The sequence below is a fragment of the Macrobrachium nipponense genome, chromosome 21 (assembly GCF_015104395.2).
Source record: "Macrobrachium nipponense isolate FS-2020 chromosome 21, ASM1510439v2, whole genome shotgun sequence".
NCBI lineage: Eukaryota > Metazoa > Arthropoda > Malacostraca > Decapoda > Palaemonidae > Macrobrachium > Macrobrachium nipponense.
Genome location: NC_087212.1, coordinates 67,642,146 through 67,665,027, shown reverse-complemented (window position 1 = coordinate 67,665,027; position 22,882 = coordinate 67,642,146). Strand labels below are relative to the sequence as shown.

At 36.4% G+C, this 22,882-nt stretch overlaps 1 long non-coding RNA gene across 1 annotated transcript in view; it reads left to right on the top strand.

Annotated features, from left to right (window-relative positions):
* The window catches only part of LOC135197613 (uncharacterized), a 542,613-nt gene extending 520,152 nt beyond the window's left edge, over window positions 1-22,461 (top strand). The window contains exon 6 of the long non-coding RNA XR_010310635.1: window positions 22,382-22,461. This is a non-coding gene — a long non-coding RNA (uncharacterized LOC135197613). The remainder of the gene's footprint in view (window positions 1-22,381) is intronic.
* The last annotated feature ends 421 nt before the right edge of the window (window positions 22,462-22,882 follow it).

Here is a 22,882-nt window from a genome sequence, read left to right as displayed (position 1 = left end):
TCTCTGTACTTTATATAACTTTTTATCTTTTTGTTTTACATTTTATATATATATATATATATATATATATATATATATATATATATATATATATATATACATATATATATATATTGCTGCATACATACACACAAACATGCTCACATAGACGTGAATTCCCTCCGGGATGTTAAAGTGAGGTTGGACGAAGGCTTGATTAACTCCAAGAAATTCTAATTGAAATGATTTAACCATGGTTCCGGGCTCAATTCGTTAGTAGATTAAGCTGCTTGACTGACACGAAGTTAATTAACTTAATTATCAGAGAGTTGCAATAAAGGCATTTAATGGATGAGTCAACACTCCAAAACTTGTAAGTCTTTCGCTCCCTTCTTTTACAGCCCGTTGTGAGGTTGGATTTTCAATAAATATATTTTTTGCCGAATAAATTACGATATTACTAGTGTATTCCATTTCGTATTCGGTGGTTGAAATGATGAGGGTCGTTCTTGCTGTGTTGATAGGGCTCCCAGATACTTGAAGCGGATGGATTTCTGTGCAGTCTCCAATGTTTTGAATGGTTCAAGTACGCTTTTCATCTTAAGTCGAACTGGAATTCTGCTGTAAGTAGCTAGAACTCTCTCTTCGTGGCCAGGCCAATATAGGAATGAGGGGATTTCGCCTTAATTGCATCACTTAGCGGTAGACTATTTTCGACTTCGGATGAATTGTCCAAATGTGACCATTTTCCATGCATTATGATCAATTGCATGCCATTAGGCTGCACATTTCTGAGTTTGAAGGAAACGCCCGTTTGGCCCCCGAAAAACACGCAAGGATATATATAGCATTACCATTCGGGCGATTTTCCATGCATAATGATTAATTGCTTGCATTAGACTGCATTTTTCTCAGTTTGAAGGAGAAATCTGTTTGACCCCCAAAAAACAATTAAGGCCATTTTTTACCTCCTGCAATATATATATATATATATATGGCTTAATTGCAATAAATTGGTTCTCTCTCTCTCTCGATCTCTCTCGATCTCTCTCTCTCACACACACACACACACACACACACACACACACACACACACACACACACACACATATATATATATATATATATATATATATATATATATATATATATATATATATATATATATATATTTAATGAAATCACGTGCATCTACTGTGATTTTTAAGCATATATATATATATATATATATATATATATATATATATATATATGCAACGAAACTTCAACGTTATTACTGTCTTAAAAGATTAAATCAGGAGGCGATTGGACATCTCGGGAAAAGAAAGCTCCTGAGCGACCTGTCACTCAAAGAAAATCTGGTACTTTCCATAATCCCTCCGGACTGGAAGATTATCGCTGACTCAGGCGTGGCCGATTTTCTGTGAGGATTCTCGAGATTTGTTCCACGTTGAGCCTTTCTTCGATGCCCAGCATTCAGTCTGTTGATGGAATTTTCTGTCAATAGCCTCTTTGAAATCATGCACTCCATTGGCTATCGGCCTTTTCTCCAGTTATCGCCTTCGCTGCCGGCTTCACCATATATATATATATATATATATATATATATATATATATATATATATATATATATATATATATTTATTTATTTATTTATATTTTTATTTATTTGTTTGTTTGTACACGTACACCTTTTATATTCTCAAATATTAAGCCAAATATATAATTTAATATGAGATTATCATTAACATATGTAGTATATATATATATATATTGTGTGTGTGGTGTGTGTGTGTGCATATATTATATTATTTTTGGTTGGGGGGGGGGGGGAGTGTGTTTGTTACCTTGGCTCTTTCCAACATCCTCCCCATTTCAAATTTATTTATGCACATTGGTTTTCTTCGTGGCTCGTTGTCAGTAGAAGAAAATAGCTATTTTCTAAAAAGTCCGGTAAAATAATTTGGCAGGGACAACGGCCTCTGAAATATGTTTATCCGGAGTTGTTGAGAATTTTCCAACGAAAATAGAGTTGAAAAGACTGCTTCGGAGATAGAAGTTCTTTTTCACTAACCGTAGAGACTTATTTGGAAGTTACTGAGTTCTTTTTGACTAAACGTAGAGACTTATTTGAAAGTTACTGAAGAGATAGTTTTTATCTAGCTAGAATATTTGAAAAGTTACTGAAGAGATAGTTTTATCTAGCTAGGATTTATATAAGAAAGCGGTCCTTAAGAGTATTAATTTATATATATAATTGTGTCCCATGCACCAATCACATATGTATATCACAGAGCAATACGGAGGCCTAACTGACAGCAGAATAATTGAAATACTGCCTGTGCGAGTGACGAACTAGAAGAAAGAAAGAAAGAAAGAGCAAGGAAGAATAAGAACTGTGTAGGGCAATGAGGAGCGTAGGAGTAGGGAGTGTCCTTATCATGGATGCTGGTACATGGGAGTAGAGGAGTCCTCCTTTTTCCGTAATGGAGTAAGGTATAAGAGAAATTCAATCTTTATTCCTATTTTTCGTCCTCCCCAGCCGGGAGGAAAAGGACGATAAGGAGGAATGCAATAAGAGAGTCTTTCTGTCATGATATTAGATATTCTTTGTATGTCTTTCGAGGCTCGGGGATCTAATTTGGGCAACGGAAGAAGAAGAAGGGGAGGGGGGGGGGGGTGTTGTTGTTGTTGGTTGAAGGTGCGGAGGAGTCTTTCAGTATACGCGAATGGATTTCACAAATGGCATTTTGTCAACACTCGCAAAAAAAAAGTAAAAAAAAAAAAATATAGAAAGCTTACTGGACAGGAAGGCAAAAGTAAGAACTGACAGAACACAACGAAAGGAAGTGAGAGGTAATGAAATGAATAGGAGTAATAGAATTGTATTGACACAAAGGATCACTGAATTATAATAGAGAAAAAATAGGGGTTTTAAGACTACTCCCAAATGAAACTTGGTATGAATTAAACTTTCTGATCAACCACGCAACTGGATTTCGTTTTGTTTACTCGACCTTTTTAAGCTACTCATCTAAAAAATTTTCCTTTCTAATTGTGTTTTTTCCGATTCATGGTAAGACCATTACTCACCTACCACCTATTCCGTTAGGTAAATCGCCCAGGGAAGCATTCTGATGCCCATTTCATCTCATTACTCATTCTTGGAAAATCTTTTCCGCTATGAAAAACATTTTCTTTGCAATTCAAAAACACCACATAAATAACGCTTACCACGACCAAAAAGGGATTCTTCACACCTAAATATTGTTCTCCAAAGCAGAAGTAATAATCTAGCATTATGAAACAAATATTAAAAAAAGAAATAATGTATTCCAAGCAAAATAAGTCCTCCTAAAGAATTATTATTTTTCTGTGTGAAGTAAATATCACTCATAAAAACTAATTGTTTTCCCTTTCGGAAAAACCACTACCTTAATAAAATATAGCTTTCATGTGAAAATAGCCTTTATTCCAATACCAAATTTCATTAAAGGAAATATTCTTTGTACGTATACAGAAATATCGCAGCTGCTCAGCTGAAGTAACTTTTGTTGGCATAAACAATACAGTTGCTGGTACGGAATCATCTCTAACTCTGAAGGTAATAAATCTCCATGGCCAGAAAGAATTTTTAATTGGAACATAAAAAACATTATACATTCCAGAATTTTTTATATTTCTCGGGTGGGAATTATATTTTTTCCATAGTGAAAAGATAATCCCCGTCATGAATTGTTTATAACATTTTACAAACAAACAAACAAACAAAAAGCAGAATTTATTCAAGTATTATTAATAAGTTGGAAATGTGAAAACGGAAACCTGAATTCAATTTATATTGTAAACAGTATTTCAAGAAACCTATGATACAGATGAAATGTCTACAGGTATTTTATCATCCATGACAGAAGAAATACAAAAGACAAAGCAAAAGAATAATATGCCCCGAAAAGGAAAGAAAAAATTGGGTTTGATGAAAGATAGTCAGATGATAATACAAAGGAAGATTCCAAGCAGAAATCAGCTTTAAGGGAATAAAACATTGAATGTGACAATGGAAAATAAGTGTATCTTACTTTTACCAGACCACTGAGCTGATTAACAGCTTTCTTAGGGATGACCCAAAGGATTAGATACTGAATCGGTAGGCGAGCACGTAACCCACTTGTCCAACGAGGAACTGTGGAAGTGAAAGAAATTAAGATAATGAGAAAATTCAGTCACATGGAAACTGAAAATGTATAAATGACTTGTAGTATGATATAGATGAAAACGTCAATTTCTAGTTAGTGTAAAGCCATAGGGTTAACAAAACAAACAGTCAGTCTTTTTGAGTTTATCACATTTGCAACAGACGAAATCAGTCACAAACACATTTACGCTTACTTTTAACATTAAGCAACTTTCGTCGCTATTTACGCGTACTTTTAACATTAAACAACTTTCGTTGCTATCCAAAGTATCCCCATTCTCCAACAAGCCAAAATAATTTTATAATAATCACTTGCTAAAACCTGCACTGTGCATTAAAACCTCGTGCTTTCTCAGCCTTAATGCTGTTAAACAAAGCTACTCTACCGTTCGACGAAAAACCGGGTTTTTCCCCCTTTTGTGAAAAAGTTTTATAAATTTTCTTTGTTGGATATGAAAAGCATAAAGCAAGCAGCTCCCCCTTCTTCCAGCGTTTGCTTCATACAATGGTTGTTTATACACAGAATGTGCAGCCAGATTCAGCTGCTGTTGGCGTTCCTGCATGCAGACGAGCGACGTGCAATGCGGGAACGCTTCAATGAATATAAAAACACGACAGAGTCCGTGAATAACAACGTGTTTTCATGGTTCCTCCACGTCTCCTGCTCAGCTAGGTGCGCAAACAGATGCAAAACGTGTGTGTATTCATCAGCCTGGCGATCATTCTAGGGTGAGCTTGTTCTTTCATTTGTATTGAATATTAAGTTACCTTAGTTAGCTTAATATTCAAAATACAGGAAATATTAAGTCTTTCTTTATATATTTATAACTAAAACAATAACTAGCAGCAAAGTTCACAAAACTGCTTTACACTGTAGGCATTACTTAAGGTTCTTAGCAGCGTCATAGTAGATGCAAGCCCTTTCATTCCTTTTATTGTACTTCCATTCATATTTTATTTCTTCCATCTTACTTTCCACCCTCTTCTAACAGTTTTTTCTTTGTGCATTTGCGATATTTTCATGCTGTTGCACCCTTAACACCTGTCTACTCTCAATTTCCCTTTCATTGCTGAATGACTCCGTCAGTCTCAGGGCTTGGCTTTTATTCTTTGTTGCATATATATATATATATATAATATATATATATATATATATTATATATATTATATATATATATATATATATATATATTACAAGTACTCTAAGTTTTCACATTAAAAACCTCACCAGTTCCAAAATGATTAGATTTTACTCTGTGTTCTCAGTTTTAGTTCAAGAGGGTGATTCCCCATGAAATTTATAACAACAGAACCCATTTAACGGATCCACATTTAACACAAGGATTTTGATTACTTGTATGCCCTCACTTTCTTCTTGAGTGTCTTAGACTCAAGGACTTCACAGGCTATATCTTCTTTGAGTGCCTTTATGTGGTTTAAGATAGGAGTTTGTGAATAAAACATGGAGTTATTTTAAAATTTCATGAAGAAACTGGAGTTAAAAAAATTAATTATAGATTCTAATAATTTCCCCTCAGTTTTTACAAATTATAGCAATTTATGTATATACTGCATAATTTTTTTGTAACAGTTATGGATTGAGTGAATGTTTCATTACGAATTCCTAATAGATTTTTCTTCCCTTTTGTCTAAAGTATAAATTCATTATAGTCGTTTCAACGCCAATCTACATGGGTTAATTAATAACCAGTCAGTCTTATTTTCTGAAAAAGATCACCCCTTCTACTTCCAGTTATACTTTCCACCGATATATCCTCATGAATCGTATCTCACCCGTGAGCACACTTTTCATTAACTTCATCGGAAAATTGTTCACGCCATTCATTCTTTTCAGACCATTCTGTCATCGTTGCATATCTTTATAGTAAATGTTCCGTAGTTCGAAATTTATCAACCAAAATAAATGATCTTACTTGATAATGGCCTCAACGCAAGTAATATATTCCTTTATTAACTTTTCACAACCTGAGCAATGATTTACAACCTTTTTATTTTTTTGATTGTTTTTAGAATCCTTCAAAATACTCAAAATTGACATTACAATTTTAATGGAACTCACAATTGAAATTACAATTTTTATGGAAGATAAAGACATACGTTTGCTTTTCATAAGTTCTGCAACATCGAAAATATTTCCACTCCTCTTCCAACAAGTAGTTAAATTACATATCCTTACTAGAAAGTTATAGGTATTTTCCTTATTATTATTGCCGCCATACAAAGAAATACATCTGTCTCCTCCGAACCATCCAACGTCGTTAGTTTCAAGAATAAAGACCGAATTATTGATGTTTTCAGGGGTATCCGTTTCTCATTGTTGCTTTTTTATCCTGAGACATTTTCATAGTGCTCAGTTTCCTAACTATCGTTGATTTAAATATCATTTATTATTATTCATACCAATACACGTCAATTTTTAGCGAAGCTTGACAGATGATTGATATTTTTATATTATGAAGATGGTTATAGCAGATGGAATATAGCTCTGTACCTATGCTGTTACTGTCCCATTCCCATATAATATTGGATGAGTTGTACCGGTTTAGTGTGAAATAGTATTATATAGAATTTATGTGATGAGCATGATGTTTTCAAACGTAATTGTCAGCAAAATGGTTCTCATTGTTCGCACTGTATTCCGATGCTGGAAGAGTTTTAAAGTGAGTTAATTATCAAACTGCGAATTTTTGCTCAGAAAATTTTGAAAATTTGACACTATTGAAATCTTTCAAGTTTTTGTAGTGGCGATATCATACTTAATTGAAATCAGTGGCACACGTGGTGTGTATATGCAGAAGTGAAAAGACAAAACAAAATGTAGCCGACGATATAAATCCTTAGTGATTTGCCTTTAGGTTTTAATTGAGTTGTATTCAAGACATTGCTGATAATTTCAGGTCTTAAATAAATAAGAATATACGTACCAGTTGGAGCTTTTTACAAATGCAGCATAAAGAACTTGTAAGATATGGAGAATATTCTTTTTACTAATAGTTTGCATTACCTTATTGGATGAAAACAGTTGATATGATGCTGGCCTAAAATTGAAAGTTATCTTCATGAAATAAGTTTATAATTAGCACACTAAAGAATAATAACGTGTTTGTTTAGATTACTGTACAGCTAGTAAATTTCACCCTGTCACAGAAATACCGCTGTTCTCAAAAGTCATTGCATGAAGGCGAGAAAACGTGAAATTCAAGTCACTTGACTGTGAAGCATCACTAAATAGCTCAAACTACGTCATTTCCGTTAAAATTTGTAAGATACGTTTAAAGGAAGTGTGTCAAAGCTTTCAGACAGCATATTACCGCAAATTAGTACGTTAGTAAAGTAATGTCAAAGCTTTGCGAGACATCATTATGTTTTAGAGTGGTGTAGACCTTTTCTTTCTGAATGTATAATAGTAAAACGTCATAGTTTACTCATTCCCAAAATAATGTCGTCTTTGGCAAATACTAGAGAGAACTTTTTGTCCCATTCTTGAAGAAGATGAGAGTGAGGCTCAAAAGACTGATTCTCTGTAGAGAAAATAACTCTCCTGATTAATGTCTTCTGAGAAAAAAAATCAGGCAGTGAGATAATATGACAAAATAAAAAGAAATCCTGAAACATGAAACGAAGCCAAAGGCATTAGAAGAGGTCATCCTGAGCCATTATACGCAATTAGATGGTCCAATTACCCCTCTGCATCCGGGAGCAAACAAAGGAAGCAACTGACGACGTCACTGGTAAGCAATAAAGCCATTAGACTCTGCAGATGCTCCAAATTGAAACAAACACAGCGCAGTCTTATATTAACACTTCAGTTAAGCAATTAGAGTAATTGCTGGGATTTCAAATAAACAATGCAATTAACAGTTGGAAATGACCTTTCATTAATGCCATCATTAAAAATAATCATACACATTTCAGATACGTTTATCATTTAGAACAGATGAAATGGTCAAACATTCATAAAGGTAAGTTGAGAAATAGCTTTAATGAAAATTGAAAACTTATTGTGGGAGGTAAGAGGTTTTTCAAGGACCTAAGTGCTTTAAAGGATAAAGTCAGATAGTAAATTGATATTTGCTCTGATCACGTTCGTCTTGTATCCATCTTTGATGCTCTGTTGATAGTAATCCTCAATTATTAGTCGCGACATCCCTTAAAATTTTTTATTGGTAATTCCTTTCGCAATGGATACTCCATCAAGGTGGGAAAAGACTTCTTGGACTTTTATTCATTTTCAATTCTCCCCTCCTAAGGAGTACTTCAGCGAAGTACTCCTTAGTAACAACGTCATCATAATGGCAAGTGCTGTGTGAGAAATTCAACAAATAGTATTAGTAGAGATTTGGATTGTAAGGATAACAGCAACAGTAACAAAAGGAATAATAGCTGGAATAGAAAATAGGAAGTGTACTTTTAGTAATGATAATATAAACCATCACCTTAAGAGAATATAGTAAACCGCTGATCATGATCAATGAGAGAAGAAGCCAACACACTAAATGCACTAGAAATATGAACTTCTGATGATTGTCACAGGTTTTTCTGGAGGCCAGAATTGCATCCTGTTGCTCGGGCTTGTCATTTTAATGTATTATATGAACGAAGAACCTTTTGGTTATATCAAGGATACAGTACTATGTAAGGGTATTATTTTGATCATTATTGTAAATTGTATTATTCATTGCATCGCTGGAACTTGTGAATGTTTGACCTCCACTCTAAAAGTGTTATATAATTTTAATTTTATGAAAACTGACAAAAGGTTTTATGAAATGTATACCATAATAATTTTAATCATCAGAGCATAATTTTGGAAAAACTTTTAAAAGCTGAAAGTAATATTTCGAGAACGAACAAGGGACGCGAATAAAGACAGGAAAGAGCAAAGGCAACGAACTTCCTTTGTCAATTTTTTATGCTGTAGTCGAAACTGATTATAAGAGAATGAAGACAAGGGATGGGGTGGGGAATTCTAGAAAAATTAATCCCTGCTGCTAGTCACATAATCTGCTGATTGGCATATAAGTGTATACATATGTATATACAGACAAATATTATATGTATAGTGTATGTATGTATGTATATATGTGTATATATAATTGTGAGTGCGTTAGAGGATATGCGTTTTACTTTCATACACGAAGGTGCATGTTCTTCATTAAATATCCAAATGAATAATATAGAGTAATTGTTTGATGGTGTTTTCTCTACCATTCGCTTCTAAGATAAACAACCCAACGAAAAGAAAAATCCCTCTATTTTTGGAAAAGGAATTTGGCGTTCACTCTCCAGCATGGGATGAAAGGAAAACATTTCTTTCAATTCAGTTTAATTGCTTCACTCCCATTTTGTACCGTTTCTTGTCGTTTTATTCTTTTTGTTCGACAGGTCAATAACTATGCTTCTTTCTGGTCTTTCCTTCTTTTCCTAAAGCTGACGATTTCCTTCATATCTTCACAACTCCTGTTTTATAGCTGATCATTTTGCTCTTTAGTAGTGCCTCATTTTTATTGATGGCATTTTGGGACATGATATTAATGGCTTTGTTTTAATTGAGAAAGAAAGGAAACAATCGGCTTTGTTTTAATTGAGAAAGAAAGGAAACAATCTCTCTCTCTCTCTCTCTCTCTCTCTGTCTCTCTCTCTACAATATAATAATAATAGATGGTTCCTTCAATAAGTAAATACAATTCTTTGAGTAAGATAGTTGTTGGTAACTTGATTCCGAACCCTCACCAGAAGTTTGATCAGTGACCAAACCCTATCTATCTTGTAGGTAAACATATACCTTACCTCAAACACTTCCAACCCCATGCCAATGCCTATTTCGCTGAGATAATAAGTTTGTAAATCTATCGAAAATCCATTTGATTTTAATATCTGGACTACCGTGGTTTCAAGTTACCGGCTTAACTACTGAGCTACCATGCTTCTCGTTAAGACGTTTTTAATCTTTCTTACTTAATTTTCACGTCTTATCAGTCTAATCATCTTCATTATCTCAGTCCAATAACTATTGAATTACACACAAAAAGCCACCGCTGTGGTTTTCTCCATCTGTGTATCTCACCATCTAATGGCTGATCTGTCTTTCGTTAGTTTTGAGTCACTGGGTTGACGAAGGGAATTAACCAGGTCCCATGTATTGTATGTGAGTGTCCGAAACTTTTATTGTTCATTTTAATAAATTTTGTTAATTAGTTCCGTCTTAGATTTATAACTGAACTCTGACCTCTTCCACATCAAAGTCTAGATCTTAAAAGAAAATTTTAGTTCATAGATTTTATATCTGTACACATACAGTGTGCGTACAGACATGCATAGTGTGTGCATATATGGATTATGTGTGGTATGCAGTACGTGGCAAGAGACGAACTGAAAAGGTGAAAAATAATAGAGACCCATAGAAGGATACAAAGATTAGTTCAGAAGAAAGGATGGATTAGTGTTTTGCCACGGTCTGGCCCTGTTGGAAGATTGGAGACTGCAAATTGGTGCAAATGAATGTATAATTCCTGAGTGTTAGGATGCGTTGATGAATACCTTGAAAATATCCAATGGTTGGTTGGAAAGTGGTACGGGAGAAATTGGTCTCTAGGTCTCTAATTCCTAGGGAAGGGCAAGATGAATGGCTTATTGTGCATCTAGTATTTACTGAGAGGCTTATGAGCTTGTAAGGGAAATTGTTTGTGTAAGTGGGCTAGTTTACACAGGTTAGTGAGCCTGTATATTTCAAATACGTGAATATGCATTTTTCAACTAACTTATTCTCTCTCTCTCTCTCTCTCTCTCTCTCTCTCTCTCCAGCCTCCTAAAAACAAAGCCAAAGGAAAAGTCAGTGGTTGGGAATTCACAAACCCACAAACCAAAATTCCATAACTCACTGGAATAAATGCAACCATGTCAGGGACGCTCACTGATCCATTGCACTGAAGTCAAAGAAAACCAAAGGCTTTGATCTGGAATGTCTTCAAGTCACATAGACGGGGCTATACATTCAGTAGTCTGTCAGTTTTTGTTTTACCTGACTATAGCAGTATGCGTTATATTTGTTAAAAATATGAAAGTGTTCATTTGTGCTACCTCAGTAGCACATACCTGTATGAATGTAGTATATGAATCCCTTAATGATTATTTTATCAAGTTTATTGAATTATTACAAACATTATTACAGACTATATAATAATATATATATATATATATATAATATATATAATAATAATATCCACACAGAGAGAGTATATACATATATTATATATATATATATATATATATATATATATATATATATATATATAGAGAGAGAGAGAGAGAGAGAGAGAGAGAGAGAGAGAGAGAGAGAGAGAGGTGAAAGCTCATAATATTCTCATAGATATAAAATCCCTCTGAATTGTGTCTGCACCAAATTTTTTTAAATTATATATGTAATATACACATACAGACAATTCTGGCTAGAACGTACATGAAGCGCTTCACCGTATGTGTACTAATATTATTATATATATATATATATATATATATATATATATATATATATATATATATATATATATATATATATATATATATATATATATATATATATATATATATATATATACATATATACATATACACTCGTATGAGCGCTACAGGCACGTTCTAGTAAAACTTATTATGCATCTGGTAATATAACCATAGAATGAATACCTGAGACAGTGAAATACAATAGTACGATATCACCCTGGAAAAGGGTTTTAGCTGTCAACCTCATCCAAAAATAATTACACAAAGGCCCTGGGAACACTTTAAGTAAACTAAATGATAAAATCTCATTTAAGATTTTCGTTTCCCTCCAACAAACTGAGCTGGGAAGTAAACGCTTACAGGCATGAATTAGTAAGCAAATCTCATTCATAATGACATGCAACATACTAATTATTTATTATTATTAACGAGAGCATAAGGCTGCTGGAGGTTTCCTGGTGCAAAAAATTTCATTTATGCATTTTCAAAAACTTGAAATAATTTTTCTATACATATGTGCAGCTTTTTTTCCGTTGCATACATCGGTTGTGCTGAATATTCAAATAGATATGATATATATATATATATATATATATATATATATATATATATATATATATATATATATATATAGTATATATATATATATATATATATATATACATATATATATATATATATATATATATATTTATATTTATATATTCAACGCAAACCTAGGCTCAGTTGTCCAGGAAGAGACATTTCTAGGACTGCATTAATAGTATTAGAAAATTCGGGACTAACTTGTGGGGACGGCTGAGAAGCATAGTCAAGTCATCTTTGCAAGAACTGATAGAGGTTGCCAGAAGTTGAATATACTGAAGTCGTTGCTCAAAATAAAATGAAGGAATTGGAAGTGAAGGGCTTTCTGACTGTTATGCTGACCTGTCGCAGTGACAGGGATAGAAGTTGTTTTGGTGTCACTGACCTTCTGTGAAAATCACAATTATTTACTTATATGTATGATTATTATTATTATTGATATGTACCTGTATTTCTAATGCACATTTAGCATACATGTTGTGTTAGGAATACGTAAATGCAATTATTCATGTTTATCGGAGCATAGGGAATATTATGTAGCATTTATATCATTTTGTGGTGCGCTATTCATTTGTCTGTATCTGGTATCACTGCAATTAGTCTACGCCATAGCCCGCCACTGTTCAAAGCTCCTCCAGTGTATTACTTTTATATTGATCATTTTCACGTATTATATGGCTTAAGGATTTACGCAAGTGTTTCAGTGAAGCCCTATATTAACTATCTATTGAATGATAACAAAGATGGCGCAGTGAGTGACTTGCCATAAGTGAATTTCGATCAGTTATTAACTTCTCCAACCAACTTGGTCAAAGCAAGCAAGAACCAAGTGTTCGTGTTCATCGTAACCAAGTTACCCAGCAGCAGTGAACTCGAACTTCGTTTGGATGTACGTATATATTGGCAGTGCGCTTGTGTGGTTTACAGTGACTCAATATATTGTTGGGGCTTTTTAACAGTGACTCAATATATTGCTGGGGCTTTATTACAGTGACTCAATATATCGTGATGGCTACCTAAATTAGGACTAGTGTGCGTTGGCCATCTGCAGAGGCCGGAACAGAGTGTCACACCCTACTCGCCAGCGTTTGAGGGACGACTACTTGCGTTCACCGTGTGTGCAACAGCGCATGAGACCACAGCAGTTACAGTGTTGCCAGCTCCGATCTTGCTCTGTTACCTAGAGCTATTGTAGTCGGTGATTGGCTATCGTTTGTGACGTCACCGTGACGTTACTACTGAAGGCGCTGAGCGATATTTTCTCTTATTTCGTTTGAATTGTCTATTTATGCCGCCAAAACACGATAAAGGGAAGAGACCGAAGATTTTGGAGGTTTCTTCCCCATCTTCCTCAACCACCGCCGACATGACGTCATCTCCAACACATTCAAGATCTACTTCTCCCTCATCAACCCCTTCGGCCATGGATTTTATCAGCAAGATGTTTGAATACATGGATAGAAAAGATGAAGAAAGAAGAAAACAAGATGAAGAAAGAAGAAAAGAAGACAATGTCAGGCATCAGGAAGAATTTAAAGCATTAATTGAAGCTATGACTGGCCCCAGGCACCCCCTACCTCAAGCAAGTGATGGCATAGGGCCCCCTACCCCAGTACCTACATCTGCAAGCGTTCTCCAAGGGCCTAATTTAGCTGTGCAAGCACCTAAGGTTACAGTAAATCTGCCTCCACCATTAACTCATGATGTCACCTATAGACAATACACAGAATGGAAGCAGAGATGGAATGATTATGCTGTTATGGTTGATTTGGATAATTTACCACAACCTAAGCAATTGATACAGCTAAGGGCATGTCTAAGTGTTGAGATGAGACGCTTGTTAGAACACAATTTGGGTATTCCGCCAGACTCACCTATGCTTTTAGATGTTTTAACTCAAATTGAAACTTATATAAAGGGTCAGCAGAATGAGGCACTTCGCCGTTTAGCTTTTACGCAATGCAAGCAAGCAGAAGGCGAGTCATTAACGGATTTTTTCGTTCGTTTACAACAGCTCTCAGAGGAGGTTGATTTGTGTAAAGGCGTTAACTGCGTGGAGTCGCAAATGAAACACGCCATTTTGGTTGGCATAAGGAATGAAGAACTCACCAAGAAGCTCATCAGCATGCCAACTACAGCAACACTTGAGGAAGTAAAGCTAACTTGCAGGGCTTTTGAAGCTGCAAAGAAGACAACGACTGAGCTAAAGGCTCCACAGACTTCAGTACGTGCTGTGTCAAACTACAAGAAGCAAAAGAAGGTTGCTGCTAAGCAGCCGCAACCTAAGAAAAGTTACTCGCAGGAGAAAAACCCTTCTTTCAGTAGCAGATGCAAGAATTGTGGTCAACAGCATCATAGTGACACATGTAAGGCAGCATCTCACAAATGCAGGAACTGTGCTAAAACTGGCCATTTCCCATACACTGCTGCATGTCCCGCATTGGCTAAGGAGTGCCGAGTTTGCTATAAATTTGGCCACTATGATGTTTGCTGTGCACAGAAAAAGTCAAAGGGAACTAGGGAGTCGAAGGATTTAAAGGAAAATAAATTGAACACCATCAAGACATCTTCTCCAGCTATACGTTCAGTCGCTTTACGCCCTCAAGGTTGCCCCTCACCGCCTATCAATTTACATGTTGCATATGGCGGTAAATCAGGGAAGATCAATGTTATCCCTGATACCGGTGCAGATACCACTGTTTTTGGAGTGCAGCATATACAAGCACTGGGCATCGGTATCGAGGAATTGCGGCCTCCCCCTGAATTGCAGTTCTCCAACGCTGATGGATCACCCATGGAAGGTAAAGTTTTGGGATCAATGGAGGCCATGATGACATATGGTAATATATCATACAAGGGGTATATTGACGTCCTTAGTTTTCTCCCAACACCCCTACTGTGTTATGATGCCCTCCGACACCTAAGGATCATTCCCTGGGACTTCCCGCGTCAAATGCAAGAGAGGAAACTGAGCAGGACTTCAGCAGGAACCAGTCAGGTGCCAGCCAGCCAAGTTATAGCATCTGAACCTACATCTGTTTCTCCACCCCCTGCTACAATGTCACCGGAAGAAGCCAGGCAATACTTTCTTAAGGAATATAGCGATGTGCTAATGACAAAGGAGCAGTTTCATCAAGGAGCACAACTTAAGCCAATGACTGGGCCGCCCATGCGTATTCACCTTAAAGAGGATGCCAAGCCCTTTGCAATCTACACTCCACGGACAATACCACTAGCCTTTCAAGAGGACGTCAAGACTGAGTTAGAGGCAATGGTAGCACAAGGTATCATGAACCTGTTGGGGATCAGCCGTCCCCATGATGTCACCCTTAGTGGTTGTGCCCAAACCTACAGGTGGTGTTCGTGTCACCACAGATTTAAGCAAGTTAAATTCACAGGTGCAAAGGCCAGCCCATCCTTCACCATCACCGTTTAGTGCAATTAGGAGCCTCAATCCTACTTCCAGGTATTTCTCCACTATGGATGCATTGTGTGGGTACTGGCAGATCCCACTAGCAGAGGAAGACCAAGCCCTTACAACATTCATCACGCCCTATGGTCGGTATCGCTATCGTCGTTCTCCTATGGGATTCAGCACCTCAGGAGATGCCTACTGCAGGAGAGGTGATGTTGCCCTTCAAGGCATCCAAAATTGTGTTAAGGTGGTGGATGACATTCTTGTATATGATAGGGATTATTATTCTCACTTATGCAGGGTAAACAAAGTTTTGTCACGTTGTAGGACTCATGGTATTACTTTAAATGCAGAAAAGTTTATCATTGCTAGCCCTGCTGTATCATTTTGTGGATACACATTATCTGAAGATGGAATTGCAGCTGATAAGGAGAAGGTTCGAGCTATATCAGAGTTCCTGAAGCCAGCAAATCTGACAGATTTAAGGTCATTCATTGGCTTACTAACCAGTTGACAGATTTTTCACCCAATCTTGCAGCTGCAGCAGATCCACTTCGACCACTAATGAGCCCCAAGAGATCCTTTACGTGGACGGCAGATCACGATGCTGCCTTTGCCAGTGTTAAAAAGGCTCTCTCTCAGCCACCTGTGCTAGCTCATTTTGACCCGACGTGCCCCACTATACTGCAAACGGATGCTTCTCGTTTATATGGTTTAGGATATGCCCTTCTGCAAGACCACGGGAAGGCCATTTTCCGCTTGGTCCAGTGTGGTTCACGATTTTTGGCTGATGCAGAAACTAGATGGGCCACCATTGAGTTGGAATGTTTAGCTTCAGTTTGGGCTATGACTAAATGTCGTCATTTCTTACTTGGATTACCCCATTTCACATTGGTGACTGACCATAGACCCCTGGTACCCATCTTGAATACATATACTTTGGATGCAGTGGAAAACACACGTCTACAACGTCTAAAAGAGAAAGTTTCACCATATATCTTCACTGCAGTGTGGCGTAAGGGCAAGGAACATTGCATCCCTCATGCCCTCCCACGTTCCCCTGTGAGCCTCCCAACGTCTGAGGATGATATGCTAAATAGTGAAACCCATCTTTCCCTAAGGAGTGTAATAGCCAAGACTGTCAACGCAATTTCAGAGGTGAAGACATCAACTACACAAGATCTTGCCTTGGAAGAAATTCGCACCGCAACACGTGAGGACCCTCATACACAAGACTCCTCCAGAACGTTGCCAATGGATTCCCCAGTCACCGCTACAACCTCCACAATGACATACTACCCTATTGGAAAATAAGGGAGGAATTATACATCGATGATGACCTTGTATTGTATGAAGCCCGAATAGTGGTTCCCTCAGCCATGCGACGCAATATTTTAACACGCCTTCATGACAGCCATCGTGGTGTGGAGGCAACTAAGCGTCGGGCTAAACAGACTGTATATTAGCCAGGTATTAATTCAGATATAGCAAATACGGTCCACGCCTGTGAGCCATGTCAGATAATGCAGCCAAGTCAACAGCAGGAGCCGTGGTTATGCAACGAGAACCCCTCTCGTCCTTTTGAATCTGTATCGGCTGATTTCTTCAGTGTTGCTGGGAAATCTTTCCTCGTGTATGTGGACAGGCTATCTGGATGGCCAGTAGTGGTAAAATTTGGTACTAATACTACAGCAGAAGCAACGACCCGACACTTCAGCCACATCTTCCGAGACTTAGGTGTTCCTGTAAGGCTGATGACAGATGGTGGACCTCAGTTCACCAGCTCTGAATTCAAGAATTTTCTGGGCAGATGGGGTGTTCAACATGTGATGTCCACACCCCACTATCCCCAAAGCAATGGCCATGCTGAAGCAGCTGTAAAGAAGGTCAAATATTTTATCCTAAAGGTAGCACCTTCTGGGAATATCGACACCGAAGACTTTGACAGAGGATTGTTGGAGATACGGAATACTCCTAACTATGCTGGCCGTTCTCCAGCACAGATATTATATGGCCAAGCCCTCCGATCATGTGTCCCAGCACATGCATCATCATTCAAGCAGGAATGGCAAGCGAAAGCAGAAGAATACGACCGTCGTGTAGCATCATGTTCTCAAGCAGCCAAAATACGGTATGACAGCCATGCACACCCTTTGGCACCACTTAAGCTTGATGATAATGTCCGGATTCAAGACCCTATCTCTAAGCGATGGGATAAGACAGGCGTTATAATGGGCATCGCCAAGTCGCGAGACTACTATGTGAAGTTACCCTCAGGAAGAATATTATGGCGTAACCGCCGTTTCTTATGCCCTGTACATCTCCCTAATTCACAATTGTGGGATGAGATGCAACAGTCTCCAAAGAAGAAGGATGTAGCCCCTGCTACAAGTCAACAACCGCAAAGTGACACTCACCTAGAGTATCAACGTTCACCTAGACTCCATACCCGTTCATAAAGCTCTTTGAACGTAAAGGGGAGGGGGAGGTGATGGATTATCACAATTATTTACTTATATGTATGATTATTATTATTATTAATATGTACCTGTATTTCTAATGCACATTTAGCATACATGTTGTGTTAGGAATACGTAAATGCAATTATTCATGTTTATAGGAGCATAGGGAATATTATGTAGCATTTATATCATTTTGTGGTGCGCTATTCATTTGTCTGTATCTGGTATCACTGCAATCAGTCTACGCCATAGCCCGCCACTGTTCAAAGCTCCTCCAGTGTATTACTTTTTATATTGATCATTTTTACGTATTATATGGCTTTAGGATTTACGCAAGTGTTCAGTGAAGCCCTATACTGAGCTGGGAAGTAAACGCTTACAGGCATGAATTAGTAAGCAAATCTCATTCATAATGACATGCAACATACTAATTATTTATTAATTATTAACGAGAGCATAGGCTGCTGGAGGTTTCCTGGTGCAAAAAATTTCATTTATGCATTTTCAAAAGACTTGAAATAATTTTTCTATACATATGTGCAGCCTTTTTTCCGTGCATACATCGGTTGTACTGAATATTCAAATAGATATGATATATATACATATATATAATATATATATATATATATATATATATATATATATATAGTATATATATGTATATATTTTAAATTTTATATATATATATATATATATATATATATATATATAGTATATGTATTATATTTATATATTCAAGCAAACCTAGGCTCAGTTGTCCAGGAAGAGACATTTCTAGGACTGCATTAATAGTATTAGAAAATTCGGGACTAACTTGTGGAGACGGCTGAGAAGCATAGTCAAGTCATCTTTGCAAGAACTGATAGAGGTTGCCAGAAGTTGAATATACTGAAGTCGTTGATCAAAATAAGATGAAGGAATTGGAAGTGAAGGGCTTTCTGACTGTTATACTGACCTGTCGCAGTGACAGGGGTAGAAGTTGTTTTGGTGTCACTGACCTTCTGTGAAAATCAGCCAATCATGTCTTTCATATGATTTCACCTCGACGAATCGTCAGTCATAGTCAGCCTCCCATTTCATGGTTCTCAGCCAAGTAGGTCCGGGTCATTGGCAGGGAGATGATGGATGGCTTTGAGTTCTTTGTTTTCTAAGCTTCAAACGCGGCTAAAGGTCATTGGACGTGGTTATCTGGGAAATATGCGCTACAAGGGACTAGTTGGCCTGTTGTGTTCGTACCCAGTGAATCCATTATGGTTTCCGCGATATTAATGTAGTCACGTAAGGAATATGAAATTGATGAAGATACCCCGTTAGCCGGAAGTAGGTCAGTTTCTCCACTTTATTGTACAAGAAATGAATAAAAAATGTAAAGAGAGAAAGTTGGAAACCATTAAAGATTAAACATTGTTATGTAGTAACAAGAATAAGAGAGAGAGAGAGAGAGAGAGAGAGAGAGAGAGAGAGAGAGAGAGAGACTTGATATGAAAATGGTGCTCTAAATTTGTATGAAAATGGAAGGGGTCATTACGGCGAGTTAATGGGCTGTTAATTGAATGTCGTTGTATTCGAAACTCATTTTTAGGTGCATTCATGTAGAGGATCGCTAATATAGTTGAAACAGAATGAATGGGAGCCAAAATGGATGATACGCTCGTCCCACAGTGAATGTAAAGGGAACCGCATGATGGAAAAAAAAGTGCTTAAACTCATTTATAATGTAGTAGCATTTGATGATTCTGATGATAGTCTTTTTCTGTCTTTGAGCAAGCACACCTTGAAGTCTACATACAAACACAAGCAACAACGCACAGATGAATATATATTTGTGTTTTTGTATGCAGAACTAAGCGCTCTCTCTCTCTCTCTCTCTCTCTCTCTCTCTAACACACGCACACATTTATACTTATATGCATATTAAAGCACAAACATACAAGCACGTGTTTGTGAGGAAAAAGAGTTGGTTAGATTGTGTGTTAGAGCACATCATGTAACAAAGCATATGACATATTGATGGTTGTAATAGAGGAAGTAGGAGTTGAACGAGGTTTATCTTAACATAATTTTACCAAATCAACGGTGAAAATAGATTAAAACAACATTGATAAAAAATGTTTTCTGGTAAACGACACTGGAGAGGTTCTGAGATGCTTAAGAATTCAGTACGAGCAGGAAGAGTTGTCATAGTGAATAAGTCTTAAGTGGCAATTGGCACCGTGATGAAATTAGAGACTTAGTGAAGACCATATGGAGTTGAAGTTTCTGGTATAGGAGAAACGTTACTTTAGGTCAATGCGAGTGAAAGAAAAGGATTAATATTGACTATTTAAATGAAATAGGAGCAAATGCGTATGGGAGAAAGAAGTGGATAAAGTTAATAACCAATGAACTTTAGGGACAAAAAGTGCAAGTGGACTTCACTTATGGAATGAGCAGTTTGAAGAACTACGAAATTTCAGTGTTTTGATAAAATTATATGTGCGTGTTGCAAGAATGGAAGGCGTTGGTGGAAACGTGTGAAATCTTGGTGATGGTAAAAGGAGGGTGATTAAGAGGTTGGTGAATGGAAAGTCGTTAAAAATCGAGAGGATCTCAAATGACATGCCTTGGTACAAAGATGAAAGTCATCCGGAATGTCAGACCACCAAGTTTAAGGTGTGTCTGTGAAATGAAAAAGGTCCAAAGAGCCGGGAAGTGGGATAAATGTTCTTTTGTATAAAATAAAAGTTCTAGAGGTTCCTGTAAGAATTGTAGTGGTGTGTTTATAACATGAACGGTATGCAATAGGATTTTGACAGAAACTGACAGGGAGGCATATGGTGAGAAATCTGTGGATATGAAGAAGTGGTAAGAAGCTTAACATCATAATTAAGAAATGCGGGAAAGAAGGGGGTGAGGAACACGTAGAAGACGTGGAGGGAATTCTAGACGGAAGAGAGTAAGTTACAGAATAGGTTAATAGCTTTTTATATGTGGAGAGGTTTGGCACTTTCCATGAGCCTCTTCGCTAAGTAAATGAAGTATTTAAAATTATGGTTGTATGCATTAGTCAGTAATCTGTAAAATTATGGTTGTATGCATTAGTCAGTAATCTGTAAAATTATGGTTGTATGCATTAGTCAGTATTCTGTGTGTGTGTGTGTCATCTGAAGGTAACCTTATTATCAGTACAGTTTATCGTTGAAGTTGCTTGCCAGTGTCAGGTATTAAACGCATGTTAAGGCAGGTTGCATTAGCTACGGATCTCATAAGGTTGTAAGGGTACAAAATAAAAAGGAGCATTTTAATGCAAACGCAATATGGAGAGAGAGAGAGAGAGAGAGAGAGAGAGAGAGAGAGAGAGAGAGAGAGAGAGAGAGAGAGAGAGAGAGAGAGAGAGAGAGAGAGAGAGCATGCTATATTGAATCTCTTCTACCCGTGTCGCTTCACAGTACACATTGCATTCTTTCGTTATCATCTCCATGTTTTCCCTTCCCTGTTTTTATACGAAAACTATTCTCCTTTTGTTCGATTGGTATTGCTCTCCTTCCGGGGTTTAAAAAAAAAAAAAAAAAAAAAAACTTTTGGACTTTTATTGTTTTTGTTTTGGCATTACGAGGAAGAGCAGGTGAGGGGTTGTAGGGGTTGTGAGGAGGAAGATTGAAATGGCTTGTCGGTTTTGTATATACTACTCGAGTAACATTAACAACAACAGCAGCAACAACAATAATAATAATGGATGTTATTAGCAAATTAGTTAATTTATTCAATTTCGCGAGATAGTTTCCGGGCTCTGTCTACCCGAATAAAAAAAAAACATCAACAGTAGTAATAATGTTGATATCATGGGCAATTGTAAAAAACAAAAAATATTTGCTTATTTCTACGACAAATTATGAAGCAATTGTGGAACACTAAGCATTAAGAATTATGCTCACATATACTGAATATATGTTGAGATCATTTAATGCCGTGCGACAACTTCCTTTGGCTCAAAATTTCCATTCTTTCAATAAAATGTGTTCCATCCCTTTCTATAGCAGTTCATACCTTCAATTTTTTAAAAATTACAATTTTTTTTTATCCAAATATGCACTCAAAAACTGGTGTCGAGCGCTTGGAAGTTCCCAGTAACATGAAGTTTGTTGAACAGCTCGTCTTAGATATTCATACTGAACATAGAGCGTTATCAATAGCCTCTAAAAGGTGTGAATTTCACTAAAAATGCTGTTTTCTATTTTTCAGAGTTCAGGTCCCTCTGTCAGTAGCACCCACAAGCACAAAATCATCAATTGCAAGCATAGGCAAACAATGGTGAGTATCGCAATCCATCGTTCTCTGTTTTCTATAGGTCTGTTTTGCTTTCCTTACCTGTCTGTTCATTTTGTTAATTATTAGTCTATCAGAACTGAAGATGAAATTCAAACTGAATTCAGAATGGTATTCAAATAATGGATAAATATTTAAGTTAACGTATTTTTTTCATTTATCGTAATTCTTCTTGGTATGTATATGAATATATATATATATATATATATATATATATATATATATATATATATATAGTACATATATATATATATATATATATATATATATATATATATATATATATACATATATATATATATATATATATATATATATATATATATATATATATATATAATTATATGTGCAAAATGTATATACACCATTCATAAAATTACAGACGATTAAGTATAGCATGTAGCAAATACCATTCTA